This window comes from Pongo pygmaeus, chromosome 6, assembly GCF_028885625.2.
Source record: "Pongo pygmaeus isolate AG05252 chromosome 6, NHGRI_mPonPyg2-v2.0_pri, whole genome shotgun sequence".
In the NCBI taxonomy this organism is placed as follows: Eukaryota; Metazoa; Chordata; class Mammalia; order Primates; family Hominidae; genus Pongo; species Pongo pygmaeus.
In genome coordinates, this window is record NC_072379.2 from 22,338,744 (window position 1) to 22,360,021 (window position 21,278).

Sequence of the window (21,278 nt, forward strand, 5' to 3'; positions counted from 1 at the left end):
GGGCACCCGGGCTCGATCCACGCGTCCACCTGCGTGCGGCCCCGTGGCGGGGCCGGCCAGACGCTCTCCCAAGGTTTTTAATATACTTCACATTAAGAAGATTTTAGTAGATGACCATAATAAAATTGTTTAATCCTATTATACTAATTGCTAATAGGGAGTTTTTTTTTTACTACCACAAACTATCTGAAAAGAACACCTTCTGCTATGTATCTGCTATATAATTTTTATAGGATACATGCAACGTTGCATGCATGAATGTGATGTTTAGCATGATGTCAGACTGATGTGATATCACAGCCACTCAATGCATTATTATTTTTTTCCAAAATATATCAGGTGACTGCTTTTTCCATTAGCACAAAATCTGCTTCAGTTCTGTTCTACAAACACCCATGATTCATTTTTATATACATGTCACAGTTCTGGGTGATGAAAACTAAATGAAGGAATGCAAAAAGTGAAAACTAAATGCTTAATAAAGAAGTGCGTCCTTGATACTATAGGAGCACAGATAATGTGTGCCCTCTACAGGTGTGACTGTGCATGTGTGGGTGTTCGATCAACTTAATTATTTTATCATATAATGATCAGGCTGTAGGTTTAAGAATTTATATGTGATAATCAACATTAATCAAAATAAATGGATGGATTTAAAATGATAATGACGGTGATAATTTTGAATCTGAAATAAGTAACATTAATGATGGAAGTTTTATTGGTTGATTTTTTCAGGTACATAAAATATTTCCTTTTTGCCATTAAAATGAACACAGTTTCCGTTTATGTTATCATTCAAAAGTGCCTTCTTTGCCCAAGCTGTTACTGGAGTCTCGGCCAAAATCCTCCTCCTTTTCTCTGGTACCATGACGCTCCTTCTGGATCCTAAGCCCACTGACCTGACCACCAGTCACTTGGCCCTGGTCCACATCATGATGCTGCTCACCATTGTGTTCTTGGTGTCTCAAGACCTTTCTGAGTCCCTTCATTTTCAAAATGACTTCAAGTGTAAGACGCTTTTCTACCTGAGCAGGGTGATGAGGGTCCTCTGCATCTGCACCACCAGCCTCCTGAGCACACTCTAGGCCATCACCATCAGCCCCAGCACTTCCTGGTTGGTGAGGTTTAAACATAAATTCACAAATCATATTTCACATGTTCTTGTCTTCTTATGGTCCCTCAGTTGTCCTGCAGTAGTTACATAATCTTTGACACTGTGGTTTCTTTTAATATGACTCAGACCAGTTTTCTGACATTCAATAAAACTGCCTCATTTCCCCAAGGAAGTCCATCATCTGGAGCCTTATTTTTCTACTCTGTCATTGTCTAGAGATGTCTCCTTTGTGGGAATTATGCTTCTCTCCAGTGCATACATGGTGACTCTCTTGTGCAGGCATCAGAGGCGATCCCAGCACTTTCATAGCACCAGACTCTCCAAGAGTCTCTCCAGAAAAAAGGGCCGCCGAGACCATCTTGCTGTTGGTGAGTTTCTTGGTGGTCATGTACCGGATGGATTTGAGTCTCTCATCCTACTCGATTCTGATATAAACATATGATTCAGTCATCCTGGGTGTCCAGAGGCTTGTGACCAGGGCCTATGCCACTGTGAGCCCTTTGGTGCTAATAAGTTCTGAAAAAAGGATAATGGATATTCTGCAAATGATGAGACAGAAGTATTGTATATTTTTTTCTATGAAAATAATTATCTGAAAAGGAGATTCTAACATCAGTTAAATTATTCAAGTATCAGAGGATTTGATAATTTATTTCATTACATTGTATAGAGTTTAACACTTTTATTTTATGTAAATCATTTGGAAACCGATGCTGCCAAAGACTTGATGGATCCTTTAGTTCATCGTCCACCATGATTTCATAGCCCAATATGTTTGCAGTTTCTTGCATTTCATTTTGATTCCTTGAACTCCATTTAAAAATTTCTTTTCTTTTTGAAGTGTATTCTTAATAAGCTCATATTGGTAATAAGATTTCCCACTTTTTTACTTTTGGAAATCATTTAGTGCATCCTCACTTATTCAAAATATGTTAGTGAAGTATCTATTGGTTGAACAGTAACTTCTCTCAGCACTGTTACTTATTTCTCTGTTTTCTGACTGAACACGGGCTGTGGAGACTTTGCTCTCATCTTCATTGGTTCTCTCTTCTTTTCTCTCTCATGGCTTTAAAGTTTTTTCTTTTCTTTGCTGTTATGCAGTTTGACTTTTATTTCTGTTGAGTATTTTTTATTGGTGGTCACTATTAATCACAATACACTTCTGCCTTCAAGGGTTCCCATCTGATATTCAGTTTCAGAAATTTATAAATATTTGTTATTAGTGTGATTTGTTATTTGTATGTAAGCTAGTGAAACTGATGTATTTGATTTCATTTCATTTTATTCTTTGTACATGTATAATCATTTTTGTATTGTGATCATTTCGTTTTTCTGTAGTTCTTTTATTTATTCATCTCAGTATTCTAGTTCACTAATCCTGTTGTTATTAACTTGGTTTAATAATTAAACCATACATTGTATATTAAATTTATTTAAGTTTCAGTTGTTCAATTTCTGTTTGAGTCTTTGCAAAACATGCCTGTTTAGTGTGTGTCTGTGTGTGTGTGTTTGAGAAAGAATCTCTCTGTCACCCAGGCTTGAGTTCAGTGGTGGTCATAGCTCACTGCAACCTCAAATTCCCAGTCTCAAAAGACCCTCTCACCTCCACCTCCCCAGTAGCTGACAGTACAAGCACACACCACTGTGCCTGGCTTATTTTTCTATATCTATTTGTTGTAGAGACAACTTTTGCTTTGTTGCCCAGGCTGATCTCAAACTCCTGGCCTCAAGTGATCCTCCTGCCTTGGCCCCCACAAAGTTCTGGGAGTACAGGCATGAGCCACTGCCCCCAGTGCCCGCTTTAGAACTTCATGTGTTTTCAAAATTATTTTGATATTCTCTTTCCCCATTTGTGTTACTTAATTATTTTAAATATGTTTCCAATCTGTGAAGTTTATGTGATGTATAATTTCTTTCCCTTTTTGGGGTAGCTTCTTTTGTGTGCTTCATAATTACAATTTGGTTCTTACATTATAGAGATCTCACATTTGGGATGGCCCCAGTTAGTAATTTTCTCTGTATATTCCAAGGGGCAGAGTGGACAATTTTCACAGGCTTGAGGTCTGTGTAATCAGCCCTGCAATCAGAGCTGTACCTGAAGGCAGCTCTAACTTCTCACTTTCATGACTCCTGTGAATTTGCCTCTTGATTCACTTCTGGTCCTGGGAAGCTCCCATAGTTTTCTATCAGTTCTGCTGGGCAGTTTTAAAATTCTTTTAAACTTTAAAGATTTTTTAATTTACTACATTAAATGACCTTTGAGAATATGTTATTCTGTGCTAAAACATCAAATGTCCACATGCATATATGAGTAAAAAATTTTACATAAATATTTTGTGTAGAACCGTGCCCCATGAGAAATTTCAATTTTTCTCATTTGAAACATCTCAATGCCCATGTATTATACACTAACAATATCTGTGAAGTATAAATATTTTCTTAATACTTGGAAGAATTTTTATGTTTTGGACAAATATCTGAAGTGATCATGCTCCACTTTAATGCATAACTCCTGCATGTGGGCAGAATTGCTGTTTTTCTATAAAATTAAGAATGTTAATTAGTGGAATTAAATATATAAATTCAGGTCTTTTGGTTTCAATTCGGTCACAAAGCTTCCTCCTTAGCATTTCTCTGGTGCTGTAAAAGTAATCTCAGTTTGAATGTTCTATTTAATCTAGATGTCATTTAAAACAGTCTTAGGGATCAAAGGCTACCCATTGGGTACAGTGTACACTGCACCAACATCTCAGAAATCACCACTAAAAACTTATCTCTGTAACCAAACACCACCTGTTCCCCAAAAACCTAGTAAAATAAAAATTCACATAAAATTAAAAAATAATAAAACAATCTAAAAGGAAATTTGCATGTGGCTACATGTTACTTGTTGGTTACGCTTTAGTTTTTATTGTCATTTTAAAGTGTTCAAGAAACATTACTTATAGGATTTCTACCTTTGTGAAGTTAAAGACACTAATTTAGGTTTAAAATCTTGCAATATCAAATGATTTTCTTGGTATTGGAAAATTATAGGCTGGGTGCGGTGGCTCACGCCTGTAATCCCAGCACTTTAAGAGGCTGAGGCAGGTGGATCACGAGGTCAGGAGATCGTGACCATCTTGGCTAACACGGTGAAACCCCGTCTCTACTAAAAATACAAAAAATTAGCCAGGGATGGTGGTGGGCGCCTGCAGTCCCAGGTACTCGGGAGGCTAATGCAGGAGAATGGCGAGAACCCAGGAGGCAGAGCTTGCCATGAGCCGAGATCGAGATCACGCCACCATACTCCAGCCTGGGCGACAGAGACAGACTCGATCTCAAAAAAAAAAGAAAGAAAGAAAAGAAAATTTTGTCCATCCTCTATTTAGCGCTCAAAAATGCTGATCACTTTTTCACTTGATTAACTTTCTAACAAAGTTTCAAACTTACTACTAGTTACTTAACACTCTATTTTTTCTATAGCAGGCAGTTGATTTCCATAATCATTTTAATATCAATTAATATCATTGTAAATGTATTTTTTTATTTAATCTCTGTGTACACATAAACTCTTTGGTATTAAATCTATGTGTAAGTGGCTTGAAATTGCTTCTAACACATCATTAATTATATCTAAGCATTAACCACTCTGATTAATCAGATTTTCATCTCTTTCCACTGTTTTGCATTTACTGTGTCATTCTGTGTTTATTAAAATTTATAATTCCTTTTCTTTAAACATATTTCCAACATATGAACTTTATGTGATGTACAAATATTAATATTTAGGAGGTAGTTTCAGTTTGTCATTTAGGCAAAATCAAGTCTAATGATGCAGTTTTTCAATTAACTTTATTCTTTGTTACCTATTTATAGCATTTAAATTTAATGAGCCCATAATTATATATATGCATATACATATCAATGATGACTGCGGTCAAACAATTTAACATATACATGAACTCATGTAGTTTCCTTTTGGTGTCAAAGCACCTAAAGTTTACCCTGTTCAAAAATCACTAGTATATAATATAAAAATAGCAACTATAACCTTTAAATTGTACTTTAGTCCTCCAGATTCATTTATTTTATATAACTGAAACGTTGACTTGTGTCTCTTCTCTCCCAAGTCATCATTCTATCATGTGTTTAACCTTTTTAAAGATTTCATATGTAACAGAAATTATGCAGTATTTTTCTCTCTCCCTAAGCTATTTCACTTAGCTTAATATCCTCCAGGTTCATTTATGTTATCACAAATGGCAGTATCTTCAACTTTTTAAAAGCTGAAAAATATTCTATTATTATATATTATACACACACACATGCACAAACACCTCCCCCACATTTTTTTTTCTCCACTCATCCATCAATGCAGAGTAACTTCATCCCATGGCTTGGCTGTTGGGAGCAATGCTGTGGTGGGGCACGGAGAAGAGGAGAGTGAAGATATCTCTATCAGATGCTGATTTCATTTCCTGTTGATATATAATTTATAGGAGGGATTGCTGAGCCATATGGGAGTTCTATTTTTAGATTCTCAGGAACTTTCATACTGTTTTCCATAATGGCTGTACTAACTTACATTCTAACCAGCAGTGTACAAAGGTTCCCTTCTCTTCACACCGTCACCAACACTTGTTATCTCTTGTCCTTTTTATAATGGCCATCCTAACAAATGGGAGGTGATATCCCATTGGTATTTAATCAGAAACTGTAAAATTCCTAGAAGAAAACACAGGGCAAATGCTCCTTGACATTGGTTCAGATAATAATTTATTAAATACGACATTAAAAACACAAGCAACAAAAAACAAAAATACAAGTAGGAGTATATCTAACCCTAAAGCTTCTGCACAGGAGAAATCAATCAATGAAATTAAAAAGCAGCTTATGACCTCAGAGAAAATATTTGCTAACAATATATCTCATAAGGGGTGAAAATCAAAATACATAAGAAGCCACACAACTGAATAGAAAAGAAGAGAGAAAACTCACCAAAATCTAATAACCTGATTTAAAAACAAGCAAAGAACCTGAATAGATATTTATCTCTTAAAAAAGATATAAAAATGGCTAACAAGTGCTCAACATCAGTGATCATCAGGAAAATGCAAACCAAAGCTCATTTACTTTAGCTTCTATACTTTATTTCACACAATAAATATGAATGTGTACAGAAGGTACAGTAATCTCCATCCTACAACAGAGGGCCCTGAGACTGGTGACTCGGGGATGCACCTGCATGGAGCCGGCCTGGGGTGGGGTGGATGATGCTGAAGAGGACAGCAGATGATGTAGAACCAGTGGCAGCGACTCACCTGGGAACCCTCAGCAGAGGAGCCTCGGTGGGTCCCCAAAGCCCAGCAGCACCCTCTGGGGACCTGCTACCTGCTGGCTTGGTCAGCACCACGGACAGAGGACAGGTGGGCGAGGCTGAGTCAGAACAGTGGGAGGAGGACAGCCAGGTCCCCCAAGCCAGGGCCACTGGCTGACAGCCATGAGAACCCCCTGAGGCTAGGGATGGGGTAAACGGCAAAGCTGGCCACCTGTGGGGCCCTCAGTCACCCTCATTGCCTCTGGTGCCACCCCGGCAGTGCAGAGCAACACAATTAGTAAGTGGACAAGCCAGGCATGTGGATGGATCTGGGGAGTCTTGATCAGGGGCTCTGACAGGACAAGGGAAAAGAACGGCCACTGGGGCTGGAGAGAGGGTCACAGACTCTGGGTCAGACACGATGGAGAAATGAGGAAAAGGAAAGGGGTGGTGGCCGATATGCAGGAGAGGCAGGTGGATGCGGGATGGTCAGAGTCCATTAGACAGGATGGGCTCCAGGTGCATCCTCGCTGTACTGGGCACTTCTTAGCATTCCTGGAACTGAGCCTGGCAATATAGTCACATTTTGGGAGACTGCTGTCAGGGCCCAGCCACACACCCCTGGGCAGCCCTGTCCCATCTCAGGACTGGACTTTCTCAGCTCCCATAGGGGATGCTGCATGCAGCCCAGGAGGGGCAGCCCTATTGTGCAGCCTGAGCCCCCATGGATCCTAAGCAGCCTCTGCCTGGCCCTGTGCTCCCTCTTCTCCATTGCCCTGGCCCCTCCTGAGTGTCAGCCAGCATGGAGGCCCTGTTCTGTTCTTTCTTCCCTATGTGGGCTCCTGGGCTGAGACCTGGGTCAGATGAGGACAGGGCTGGTCCTTCCCTGAGGCCTGCTCAGGAAAGGGGATGGCCCCCAGCCTGGTCCAGGTCCTCAGTCTCCTCATGGCCTTACACTGAGACACAGCTGCCCCTGTCTGTGCCTTGGAGGTGGAGGTAAGAACCTGACCCTGCTGCGTGGGAGCTGCTCCATAGATGTGCGACTTGGTGGGGGTTTGGCGAGGCAGAGTCCGTGGCCTGTGGGCATGGGTGCTGGTGAGTGGGAGTGACACATTGTCACTGGGAGAGGCCACAGTTCCTGCTGAATCTCACACTAAACTCCAGCCCTGCAGGAGTTTTACCACAGCCACCACCGAGAATCACAGTAGTGTCTCAGGAATCGCGGCCTGCTGCCCACCAGGGCCCTACCTGGAGGCCAAGATCCAACCAAAGCCCAGGGTGTCTGTGCCCTGGGAACAGTGTATCCTGTGGTCATGAGGCCAGACCGCCAGTGTCCACTCATCAGGGGCTGGGTTCTCTCCTATTCTGGCTCCTTCCAGTTCACATTGGGGCCCCTAAGCACATGACCCAGCATCCAAGAATCACTCCAGGAAGCCTGGCAGCTCAGCTCACTCCATCACTTCTTATCTACAGCAAAAACATCAGGGCATCAGATGCACAGATAAATGGTTATGAATGCTTAACAACTGGAATAAATCTAGGAACAGTGAGAAGGCACAGTGGTGAGTGAGTGTCCCCCGTGATCACTCTTTAGGGTTTAGGACAGATGCCCATTGTTGCTGCCTGGTGCTGCCTGCCTCTCAGACAGAGAAGGGTACACTTTCCTCACCAAAAGGACAACAGGCCTGGTCCCCAGCCCTCCTGCCAATCCCTGCAAGGATCACCTTGCTGGGAGGAATCTGATGCCAGGGCCTGGGCCACTTCTAAGCCAGGAACAGGAATACCTTCTGGTCACCCCAAAGGAAGGAATAAATCCTGATCAGAGTTCACAACCTGAGCTCTTGCTCACTCTTTATTCATGGGAAGGGAGGCCCAGTCCTAGGCAGACTGAACCTCTCCTGAGGAACTGTGGAGCCAAAGGCCGGAAGCTTCCAGAATCCTTAGGTTCGGATCCCCCGTGGGGTCACCCTGAGGCCTGTCTCACCAGAGCATTCTTCTGTCCACAGATGTCTCATTGGATCTACAAAGGAAACCTCACAGAGGTCTGGGGCCCAGCATGGTCACCCCTACTGAATGTCGAGAAGGCGAAGGCCAAGAACCCAGGGAAACACAGGTCTGGTCCTTCCAGTCCCAGCCAGAGCAGGATGCATAGGCTGGACCGTGTCAGAAGCCCAGTTACCCAGGTGGAGGGAAAGTCAACCCCAAGGGGGCGGAAGGGGCCAGTCACAAATCCTGGGCAGACAGTGGCATGGGCAACACAGGTGAGCTGCACACTGCTGACTTTCCCTGGCTTTGGAAATAAAGTTTCTGCAGAAAAAGCCTCCTTTCCTTCAAGAACCGCTATTTCATGACAGCAATTTTGACAGTGAGTCTTGTATCTGTTCTGAGGCTTGGCCCTGCTCTATAGAAAATGAAGCAGGCCAAGATGTCCTCAGTGAATGTGCACCAGAATGACCTAGAAGTGAGCCACACCTTCAGAAGCCACGCCATGTTGAGAGAGTGCTGCCGCATCAAGTAAGGCACGTGGGGCATGGAGGGTCCCAGGGGAGGTGGGCAATCCGGAGGGATGGGGCATCTGAGGGGCAATGGGGAGGTCTCAGGACAGGGGTAGGGTCTCAGAGAAGAGGGTGACAGCCCAGCCTACTGCCTGGAGTTCTGGCCTTGGGAAGGGTCTGCAGAGGGGCCTGGAATAGTGAGGTTTTCAGGGCAGTCCAGGGGACTCCGAACACCTCTGCTCCTTCCGTGAAGACAAGCAAATGTTGTGTACCCAGATTGCCACCTTAAAATGGCTTCTACGGTTATTGATTGATGGGATAAGTGTGCACAGGAGACCCCAGGTCAGGGACCCTGCTGCCCTACAGGGCCTGGCTTCCCCAGCTGAGGGGTCTGGCTCCTCCAGAAGGACCCAGCTCCCTTCCTCTGCACAGGAGGCAGAGGCAGGTCCCTGCAGGGCATACAAACCATGCCCTGCCTGAGAGGGGGCATCACACGGCTGGGGCTGGGACTCAGGGCCAGCATCCTGGGCAGACTGGGCCAGGACTCATCTTGGGAGAGTACTTGGGGAGCCCCTTCTTTCAGGGGCCACATTTGATGGAGATGAGACTACCCCTATAAGAAGCTGCAAGACCTTATCTGATCCAGCCTTTTGTGGGAGGTCTCACCCCATACATAGGGGACCCCCAGCACCACAGATTGAGGCCCCAGTAGGCCCTGCTCAGGCCACCAGCCCTCTACCTTGAAGGACCAGGTCCTCCCATGCCTGCTGTCCCCACAAACCCCTACTTCAAGCTCATCACAAGCTCATCCTGAGGCTCTGGTACATCTGCCTTCTGCAGGGCAAGCACATGCTCACAGCCAGGGCACATGTGGCATTGGAAGTGCACAGAACCCTGTCCCCATGTGCCTGAGGGCGCTGGGGGAGCACACAAGTACATCAAACCTGGCCCGAGGGCAGTGCCCACACTGCCCACAGAACCCTCTGCTTTAGCCCAGAGGGAGGGCCAAACCAATCCAGCTCTGGTGGGCTGCACAGGGCACCATGAGTCCTCCTGGAAACTGAACCCACCCCTGACACAACTAAGATGAAAGGCAGGAGTGTGGCGAGCACTTCCCTGCCTGGGCCTTCCTGTATCTGTTGCCTCCTGTGCAGAGCTGGACCCTAGGGGTGTCCAGAAAGGACCCAGCACTGCCCAGTGCAAGGTGCACAGGGCAGAAACAGGGTGAAGGCACAGACCCCTCCCAGGAGAACCCTCCTGGCCTGACGCCCAGCCCCAAACCTAGACCCTCTCCTGAAGCTCTCCTGTTTGTCCTGTGGGAGCTCTCCCAAGACACAGTGTCCCAGACCTGGGCTCTGGATGATGTGTTTCTCAGGCACTTTTAGGCCTCCATGGCTGAGCTCAGAAGGATGCACTGTGACCTGCCCCCCAGGTGGTCTCCAGCACCAGGTCCCTTCCTGAGTCACCATCTAAGACAGTAAATAGTGGGGAGTGCCCAGGACCCTCCATCCCTGCTCCCCAGGCCTTCCTCCTCCTCCTCTTCCTTCTCTAAGAAGCTTCTAAAAACAGGCCAGCTGGGCCCCAGGTCAGGTGTTGGACTCACCTGAGTAACAGGGCAGGGGATGAGGGCAAGATCCCTCTAAGCCCCCCACCACACCCTTACCCTCCTGCCCTAGAAGAACCCTGGAGGGCCCTGGAGGGTTTGGTCCCATCTGTGCCAGCCCACACACATAGCTGCGAGCACCAACAGGGCCAGAGAGCAACAGGGGTCCCCACCCTCTGTTCCCATACCCCAGGCGGCATACACCCCTCACTGTGAAATCAGTAGGGCCCCTCACTCATGAGCACCCACACCCCAGGCGGCACATACCCCTCACTGTGAAATCAGTAGGGCCCCTCACTCACGAGCACCCATACCCCAGGCGGCACACACCCCTCACTGTGAAATCAGTAGGTCCCCTCACTTACGAGCGCCCATACCCCAGGCAGCACACACCCCTCACTGTGGGATCAGCAGCCTGTAGATGTTTCCTCAGTGTCAGACCAGGTGGGTTACTAGAGACCCCAAGACTCCAAGGACCCAGATACCTGGGGCCCAGCTGTACAAGGGTCAGGTGGGCTTGGGGGAGAAGTGGACCAAGTTTGCTTTCCATTCAGCTAAACATACAAAGATCCCTAGGAAGGCCCTGGTCCTGGAGCGAGTGTCTCTGGCACCCAGGCCTCTGTGGCATCCCTCAGCATGGAGACCCTTCCCAAGGGGGATGGGCTGGCCCTCCCTGGCCCACCAGCCCAGCTCCAGAAGCCCAGAAGCTCAGAAGCTGACCTGAGGCCAAGGCCCAGCAGCATGAGAATTCCGTAGAGCCCAGGACAGCAGGTCACTCTCTGGGGGCCCAGTGGCTCAAGATGTGGCAAGTCTGTTCCTATCTCAGGAGAGACCATGGGATTTTTGGTGAGTTCTGTGTTGAAATTCTCTCCCAATCTCCCCATGGACCTGGACATCCGGGGTTCATGGTGTCCACAGTGCAGCTTTGAGCAGGGATGCTGAACCCCTGTTCTTTCATCTTCCCTGGACACCCCCAGGACCATAGGACAGGCCCTGGCCCTGAACCCCATCAGGGCCCCCACAACCAGGCCTTGCTCAGCCCACTGAAAACCCAATAGTAGGGCCATAGACACTCCCCTTGCATGGTGGCACCTGGACCTGACCTTTCTCAGGGGCCACTGAGCAGCACAGCCTTCAGCTCCTGAGCTGGGTGAAATCAGTGTCAGTGGGGAAGCTGGACTCAGAGGCTGCTGGAGGGGAGGGGGATTGTGGCATCTGCAGAGCCCTAGCCAGCCAGCAGCCTGTCACATGTCCCCATGCCTGCCCACTTGTGTGACAGAGCCTCCCTCAAAGGGCAAACATCCCAGACCTACAGATGCCCAGCCCAGCCCAAGCCCAAGGAGAAAATGGACCCAGGAGAACCACGGGTGCCCCAGAAATAGCCAAGATAACAAAACAGGGGACTGAACTTCCTGGGGCACTGGCCAAAACTAGAATTTGGCCCAAGGAAGAGCAAGCCCCTTAAAGTAGTGTGTGGGTACGCAGGGCCCCCCCAAGGCAGGGCATGCCTGGCAAGGCCAAGGCAGTGACGTTACCAGGCTCAAAGAGCAACCATCCACATCGCCCAGGGTGGGATAGGAGCAGGTGGACCAGCCTCCAACCTCTTCAACTCAAGGAAACAGCTATGGCTGGGCTCTCACACCCTGAGTGGCCACCATCTGACCATCAGTGGGGCAGAGTCCAGAGACTATCAATCTATCAGATGGTCCTGGGGCCCTGCTTCCACTGCACAAGAATGCCTTCAAGTCACATGATCAAGAAGAAGCTGGGCAAGAATGGGCCCAGGAGCCCGGGTCCCTGGGTCTGCTGTCCTCAGCAGGTGCCAAGGACAGAAAAAGTCAGAAAAGGTGTCTATGGTCAGAAAAAGTCAGAAAGGTAGTCTCACTCCTTGGAAGGAGGCTCCAAGGCGGGGACCAGAGCTGCAGGGGGAGGAGGAGCTCCTGGCAGCACTGAAATAGGCTCTGGCAGGATCCCAGAGTCTGTGGTTCCATCCTTCTCTTTTTCCTTTTCTTTGAGAGCTTGGAATCTTCTTCCATTTGATGGTAAGTCTGCAGCCATGGACAATCAATTTACAAAAGGACTTCTCAGCACCATTTCCACAGCCTGCCCTGTGGAAAGCTGATAAGAGCACACTGCTGTCTCGCAGAAGTGACCATCCAGATCTCGCCAACTGGTAGAGATTATTTCTTAAATCTGTCTCAGTAATGGTATCCCCCAGACCATCAACAGAGTCGGGGCAGACTTCTCCACCAGTGGGTCCAGATGACACATGGTTGAAGCCTGCTTTAGTAGCTCATCTGCTACGGGGTCATGGTTTTCACAAGTCGATCTTTCTTATTCTGATCAGCAAGGAATCATCTGGATCTGCAGGCTTCTCATGTCTGTGCGGACACTCCCCTCCTCTCTCACCCTCTCCTTTTACCCACAAAGAGCAAATGTGGGGCTTATTCCTTAGGTAGTAAGAGTGTGTCCTGGGCCAGTTTGAGCGGCATGTCACTGGTGGATGCAGCTTTCCCCAGCAGGACAGCTGGTTGTGTTCTATCAGGGCTAGAATTCCCTCTCTCCATATCTGCAGTCGCCTTTTAAAGACAGTTCTGCATCATGAAGCTGGATGGGCAGTCCTACTCCAGGTGTGAGAGGCAGGTCTGATGGACAGTTCCTGCAGGCTTGGCACCCTTCAGTCTTCTTGGAATGCATGTGCACCCCAGAGCCCCAGCCAGACACTGAATGGCCTGGCACAGATTTTGCACTTTTTCTCATAGTTTTCTTTGGTCATTCAGATACATGGGTTTTCTCCAGGACACGTGTGACACAGAAGAGAGAAGCATCCTCCCAGGTTTGTCTGTTTTAGGTGCTAGAGCCCAGAGACGTCTCCTCTCGAGAGGATCGGCAGGCAGCAGAAGCTTTTCAGGTGGGAGAGAGGACCCCCACAATCCCGTTGGCCCCAGCTCTTCTTTCTGGCTCTGTTCTTGAGACCCTGGGCAATTGCCTTTGACTGTATGTGATTTGTCTTTCTTGACTCAAGGTGAACCTCACTTCCAAGGAATCTCCATTCTTGGAGGAAGCTCTTGGCTTCCTAGTATCTCCAAGAACTGGCCTGGAAGAGACAGAGAAATGTGGATGAATCTTGAAATACTCACAGTGTATACTTGGTGCTTTTCAAAGACCCTCCCCTCTATGCTGACAGGGCTGAAGGAAACCTTGTGTCTGCTGCTGGGAGATGACAAAACCTTAAATGAGAAGGTCAAGAAGCAGGATCACTGGAAAAAGAAATGTCCAATCTCTAAACTCATAGACACGTTGGGGAACATCTGTGTGTCTGGATGTTTATTGTGTCCAATGATGGATAATGACTCAAAAACTCACTGGCTGCGGTGGCTCACACCGTTAATCCCAGCACTTTGGGAGGCCGAGGCAGGTGGATCACCTGAGGTCAGGAGTTTGAGACCAGCCTGGCCAACATGGTGAAACCCTGTCTCTACTAAAAATACAAAACTTAGCAGGACACCATGGTGTGAGCCTGTAAACCCAGCTACTTGAGAGGCTGAGGCAAGAGAGTCATTTGAACCTGGGAGGCACAGGTTGCAGTGAGCTAAGATCGCCCCACTGTACTCCGGCCTGGGCAACAGAGACCCTGTCTCAAAGGAAAAAAAAAAAAAAACCCTAACAAACAAAAATAAAATGCAAAAGCAAAAAGATTTTGGCTAAGTACTCCTGGCCTGGAAGGGCTCTTTGTTTTACATGCAGGTGATCTGTCCTGAAAAGAGGCCTTCTGGTCACAAAGTCTTACTGGGTAAGAGCTCCAAGTACACAGAGCCACAGGCCCATCATCCATGGAGTTGCCTCTGCTGCCCAGGATGGAAACATGGAAACTCAGGGTAAACGTGACTGAGGCTAGAACAAAAAGATTAGGGAAAAAAACGAAAACTAATTTGAAAAAATTAAAGAAAAATATTCTAACATAAAGTAATTTTTTATTAAAGCCTTGTCTCTGAATAAGTTAAATATGGCATATCACAGTATTCTACATAATAATCTAAAATTTAACTATTGGCCAAGCACAGTGGCTCATGCCTGTAAGCCCAGCACGTTGGGAGGCCAAGGTGAGAGAATTGTGCAAACCTAGGAATTGGAACTAGCCTGGGCCACAGAGTGAGACCATGTCTCTGCCCAACAATAAAACATTAGCTGGGCATGGTGGCATGGCCTGTAAAACAATAAATAAAAAGGAAACTCTAACTGCCACAAACTGAGCTACAATATTTATGTCATCATAAAGTAATAGACAATGTATTTCAGTCCAAAAGAAATAATCAAGAATTGATTTCAAAATCAATTCAGAGCTTTGCCTTCTCTGTATGGTGGAAGAGCAAGAAACAGACTCCCTCTGGAACCAAACACATAGGAAGCCAGACCAACTACATGAACCAGATGTTTCCAGACACTCTAGAAGCATCTGCAAGGAGCACAGGACAGTGGTCTGGAGGCTGAAACTAAGGGGACCACATTGCTGCCCCAGCTTAGAGCCTGCAGAGCCTCCTGGCAGTGCAGGGTGGGTGGATATAGGCAACGCATGGAAGTCCCCACGTTAAAGAGATAGGGTTGAGAATGTGAGGAGAGAAAAACACAGGGCTGAGTACCAGAAAGTAGGGAGGAGTGGCTGAAGTAGGGGTAAGATTGGTGAGTAGAAGATGGGGGCTCATTAAACCATTGGCAGGTATATGGGTAAGTACCAATCAAGATAAATAATATTACCCAGTACAAAAGAGAAAAGGCACCCTACACTTTTTTTTTTTTTTTTGAGACAGAGTCTTGCTCTGTCACCTAGGCTATAGTGCAGTGGCACGATCTTGGCTCACTGCAACCTCCGCCTCCTGGTTTCAAGTGATTCTCCTGCCTCAGCCTCCTGAGTAGCTGGGATTACAGGCACACGCCACCATGCCTGGCTAATTTTTGTATTTTTAGTAGAGACAGGGTTTCACCATGTCGGTCAGGTGGTCTCGAACTCCTGACCTGGGGATCCACCTGCCTTGGCCTCCCAAAGTGCTGGTATGAGCCACCATGCCCGGCCCACCCTACATTTTTTTTTCAGAGCATTTTCACAAGAAAACTTGTCATTATGAGTATAATATTATCTAAAAGTAGCAGAAGAGGGAACATTTCCCAATATATTTTAGGAGGCTACTATTACTCTCCAATAGAATCAGAGAAAGGCAGTACCAAAAAAAAAAAAAACCTGCAAAACAGTATGCCTCATGAAACTTGATGTGGAAATTCTCAACAAAACATTATTCAACAGAACCACATGCTTCACCCATGGGTGAATTTCTTCTAGGAATCATAAAGATTTGGGGAAATCAAAAGAAATCTTTTGTTAAGAATCAAAGTGGTAGATTCCTGTCTTGAGTTGATTACTTTGAATTTTTGGTCCCAAAATCTATACAGGACCTGGTCTAATTCTATGATCTGTAGCACATGCAGCCAGATGCTGAAGAGAAATAGATACAACAGCAATATGGGAGTTATCCTCTCTAAAGCCCAACGGAAAAACCCTGGAGTCAGAAGTTTCAGGTGAACGAGGGAAGGAGAAACAATTCAAACATTTAAATTTAAATTGCTATGAGAATACTGACTTGTTAGAAACTGAAGGAGTGAGCAATGCTTCTAAAGTCCACGCTTTTCCATCAGAATATGGAGATAGACAGTCTCAAAGTGCAGTTTCTTCACAATTGTCTTATCCAGTCATAACATTAATTTCCCTATGAATCAAATCATAAAATAATATTAAACTCGTGACACATTCTCTGACTAAAAGAAGGCAAGATAAACTGAACAGTTAGTTGTCAGTGTAGTAAATTATATACAAGAATCTTATCACTGCATTTTTTAATTACAGTGGAATTAGAAATAATCTAAGTTTCTATCAAAGAATAAACAGTGAAACAAATCTTGTATGCCCATTGGAATACATTTAAGACATTAAAAATAGGGAGTTAGAATCTCATGCATTGATATGGAATAACGTAAATGATATATTGCTTGTGAAATAGCAAAATAAAAAAACAATATAGTATGATACAATTTGTGTTCAAAAACTGTACATGTATTTATCTTCTTTTTTTTTTGGTGGGGGGGCAGGGTCTCACTCTGTTGCCCAGACGGTAGTGCAATGGCATGATCACAGCTCACTGGAGCCTCAACCTCCTGAGCTCAAGGGATCCTCCCTGCTTGGCCTCCCAAAGTGTTGGGATTACAGACATGAGCCACCGCACCTGGACAACTTTATGTGTACTTATAAATTTATATAAAACATCCAGAAGAATCAACACCAAGCTATAATAATTCCTTCTAAGAAGGGAGTGAGTTTGGAATGAAGAGGAAGACATGGGAGAATTTTGTTACATAAAGATCTCTATGATCTGCCATTATTAAAACAGCATGCATTTCTTTTATAATTAGAAAAAGAAAAAAATACACGCATTGTTACCATTTGGTAGGAGGGCAATAGTTTTGTTTTCATTAGTATTTGAATTACAGGTTCGTGCAAGCACAAACCTGGAAGAGAAATCCCAGAGGAATAATTAGAACAAAAAAAACCGCACCTCAAAAAGTGAGTGAGTGTTATCTTTACATAACAACAAGCATTCTAGGTGAGTGCTGGTCACTGCTCCAGCTCCCACAAATCACCTAAGCCCTGCCAAGGGAAGGCGGAGGACAGGGAAGGCCAAGTGCCAGCAAGTGCTCCCCAAAACTGAAGGCCAGTTTCTGCAAGTTTCCTGTCATTAAGAAGAAAATGGAGTCCAAATGGGATGTGGACCCCTTCGGGACGCTGGCAGAGAAACACAAAGAATATGCCACAGTCATACCTTAGAGGAAGACATCTAGGTTGAGACTTGAAATTCATCAAAAGCTTGTATGAAGTAAATGAAGCTACTCTACCTCTCCTAGTGTCAGTTTCCTCACCTATAAAATGGGAACCGCATGTCAACTTCATCAAATTGTTGCCAGAGTTAAATTCACAAAGATATTTAAAAGTGGCTGTTACTGCAACGCTTCACATTATTTAAAAGAAAAGAAAAGGAAAAAACAGCATCGGACTTCAAAATACACAAAAGGAAAAATGTCCATGTGTTCAAGGATGAGATGATCAGCTTTTGAAGCAGCCTGAGGTGCGTGAGAATGAGATCTATCCCTAACTAGAACTCTTCACAGCTCCACTGAAGAGGACACACATGGGGCCCCAAGAAGCTACGTTCATGGCCAGTGTAGAGTAACTGGTGTAGTGAGGGTGGAATCCCTAAAGACCCTCTGAAATGCAGTCACACAACAGTCTCCGAGGAAACACTGGAACAAACCAGGCAGCTGAGCAGATACTACCAGGAATGGGGTGAGCAGAGGAGGGTCGGAGCCACAAATCTCAGCAGAATACACCCAACTGCAAGGAGCTCCTGGCTCTGTGAACAGCAGCTGTGGTTGCATCAGGACCAATCTTGTGAGGCAGCTGCTGGGGAAAGCTGAGATCACGTGTTTTTGCAGACACACACCCAACAGCAGTGCCTCTTGAACACAGATCACAAAACCCTCTCCATTCATCTTTAAGGTGACGGATGATGGATGCCTTCACATTACAACATCCCCACCAACACTTGCAGACAAGTGTATTTAGAAACTCCCACCTAAAGAGGGAACAGTCAGGAGTAGAATGAGAATATTGAGGGATGGGGGAGGAACGCAGGTATTTGACCCCACAGACTCTACTGAAAACAAGGGAAGAGCTGCTGTGCTGTGCTCTCCCTATACTTCATCTCACCACATCCATAGATGCCACATGGTTCTTGTTCCTTTATTTACACAGGTGCTGATGAGCCTAAGTGTAATTGATTCTGAAGGAAAAAATTCTTTATAAAGTACAATAACAGTGTCTAATATGCATGACCAGGGTTTTTTTTTTTTTTTATAGTAAGCCACATTTAGGAATCACAAATGAAGCCTGTTGGAATGTGTGATATGAACAAGGTCTTATTTTCATGTAGATTAACACCTTGGTTTTTACAGATTAAACACAAAAGCGTAAAAGCTGGCGCCATTCCAGAATCAAACGAACTGTCCCTGAGGACATATGGAATTAAGGGACATCAACTATTAGGAAGCTACACAAAACTAGAAATGCTCCCAGAAGTTTCCTTTGTAAATATGTGAAGCCTGAGGAGTTTCAAAGACTCCCCAAGTGCTCCACACCTTGAAAGTCGCTCCCACAAAGCTGGAGCACCACCTGTTCCTGAGGATCAGGTTGCCATCTGTGCCTTTGAGACACTGGGCAGTCAGGCCTCAGTTGCGATGAGGCCAATGATGTCACGTGTAAAATGCCTAAATCATCTTCATCTTTAGGTAGCTATTTGGGGAACTTTCCACCAAATGGGTTGGTGAAAAATGGCACACCAGAGACACACGCCTGGGATGTGAGATTTTCTCCTCTGCTCTTAGCATCTCCTGGATAAACCAATAATGACCCTCTCTGCCGCCTCAACATTCACATCCGCAAAAAATGCGCTGGTGTGGGTGACATTTTCACTAAGTCACAGTCCATGTCAACCCCTGCAAAGCTCTGAACTTGTGCACTGGCGGGCCAGGCGGCGGATTTCTCCCCATAGCGGCTGCACTGCGCTCTGGCTGGAAAGAAAAGAGGGCAGCGGCACAATGGACAGCGCTTGTACCTCAGGCCAGTTCTGACAGCAGCTTAGGAAAGCAGGTGGCTCCCTGATCTGGAGGAGGCGCGATGTCCAGGAAAGACCCCGGGTGCAGGTGGGAGAGGGAACCCAGCTGAGCAGCGGGAAGTGGGGTGAGGACCACATCCGTCCGAGCCGGACAAGGGCGAGGTGCACTTCGCGGCGTCACGACCTCCTCATTGCCCAACCTGGACCTGCCCCTCCTGTTCCTCTCCGGACTCACATCCCATAGCAAGCAGGTGCCCGCGATCAGTAGCCAGCATCGCTGTGGAAGCGGTGAGGTCCACACTGCCCTGCCCAACCATCTTGGGCTGCCCGCCTCCTCCCATGTCGCCTGCTGGGATTCTAGTCCAGCCGCCTTGCCACCAACTGGCTGGGAACCGTTAAGAACCACCGTTTCCAGACTGCCTGACCAGGCGCTCACCGCCCCGCTCCTCCCACGAGAACTGCGCCCCGCCCCCGAGCCCGGGGCATGCTGGGATTGTAGTCCCGAAACGCTGAAAACAACGGGCGGGAGCGGTGAAGAGACTACAGCTCCCAGCTTGCACAGCGAGGCCGGAACAGCCTGGCTTCCCCCTTAAGGACTGCACACCGCCCCCTATTCATGCTGGCTGGGATTGTAATCCGGTCGTCCTGCAATCAAAAAACTGGAAGCTAATCAAAGATGACAAGTCCCAGTATGCCAGGTGTTGCTCCCGCCCTCCAATCCACACCTCCCCGAGTCCAGAGCTGTTCTGCCATGCCAAGGGGAGCCTGGCTGTTCCCAAACCTCTCTTGGCTGCCAGGCGACAGCGGGACCAGGGCTGCTGGTCTTATCGTGTAATTATGTCACTACCTCTCCCTGAGATGCTGGCTTCATGCTTCGTCATTGCCAGAAGTTTGATTTCTCACGGAGCAGCAGGGGACCGCGAGCGGCTCACAAACCTGTCATGGTTGCCGTAGTAACGCTGTTCTTCCTGGAGCGGTACTCGCCCCGCCCCTTCCCTCGCCACCGCCCCTTCTCCTCGCCCAGCTCTTTCCTTCTGGGCTGCCTCTCCCCTCGGCACCGCCCCTCCTCCTCGCCCCACCCTTGACACGTCCCTTCGGACATGCGCAGTGTAGTCCCTGCGTAGGACGGGCTAATGGCCCCGTGTCTGACAGTTCGACTTCCTGGCATTCTATGCGGGAAGTTCACTCTTGAGTGTCTGAAACCATCAGTTCACTGCCAGAAATGGATATATGCTGTCCCTGATAACCTGGCACATGCCTTTTCAAAGCCACCATTTCCTTTCTCCTCTAGGCTGTCACAAATCCTCCTCTGCACCCTGGGAGCGCCCCTTGGACCCCGGGCTGGCTGCAAGGCCCACACCTGGGTCAGGCCTCACACAGGGACGCTCCTGCCACTCTAATAAAGAGTAGAAAATGTCACAGCAAAAGGTCTGACCCTGCTGCATCCAGTCAGGAAACAGCCACAGGGAAGGGAGCCCCTAAGCTAAGCCACTTTGGGAGCCACATCCACGGCTTCTCTGCCTCCGACCCAGGCTGGTTCAGGCCTTAGGGTCCTAGTGTGGACCTCCCGGCCGTAATTAATGCAGGTGCAGGGCCAGAGAGCCCCTTGGTCCCTTCCAACACGTGAGGGAAGTTTGTGTGGTGAGGTCATGAACAGCGTCTGCGTTTCTGCTGTGAATAGGGCCTTCTTGGAAACACTTTTAATTTCCCTTTTTAAATATCCCTTTCGAACCACGTTTAATAATTTGCTGGTGGAACTTAACAGTGATAATTCTTTGAATCCATTTTTCTTTTTTCTTTTTTTGAGACGGAGTCTCACTCTGTAGCCCAGGCTGGAGTGCAGTGACTTGATCTGTGCTCACTGCAACCTCCGCCTCGGCCCGGGTTCAAGCAATTGTTCTGCCTCAGCTTCCCCAGTAGCTGAAATTACAGACACCCGCAGCCACGCCTGGCTAATTTTTGTATTTTTAGTACAGATGGGGTTTCGCCATGTTGGCCAGTCTTGTCTCTAACTCCTGACCTCAAGTGATCCGCCCGTCTCGGCCTCTCAAAG

At 46.8% G+C, this 21,278-nt stretch overlaps 1 long non-coding RNA gene across 2 annotated transcripts; it reads right to left on the reverse strand.

Annotated features, from left to right (window-relative positions):
• Positions 1-5,885: 5,885 nt before the first annotated feature.
• On the reverse strand, positions 5,886-20,334 carry LOC134739930 (uncharacterized). Of its 2 annotated transcripts, none has more exons than XR_010127088.1 (3): positions 20,162-20,334; positions 16,145-16,270; positions 5,886-13,608 (listed from the first exon to the last, which is right to left on the reverse strand). It is a non-coding gene; the product is annotated as an uncharacterized LOC134739930 (long non-coding RNA). The 2 variants fall into 2 exon arrangements; XR_010127087.1 differs by having other exon boundaries at positions 20,073-20,192.
• Between the last annotated feature and the right edge of the window lie 944 nt (positions 20,335-21,278).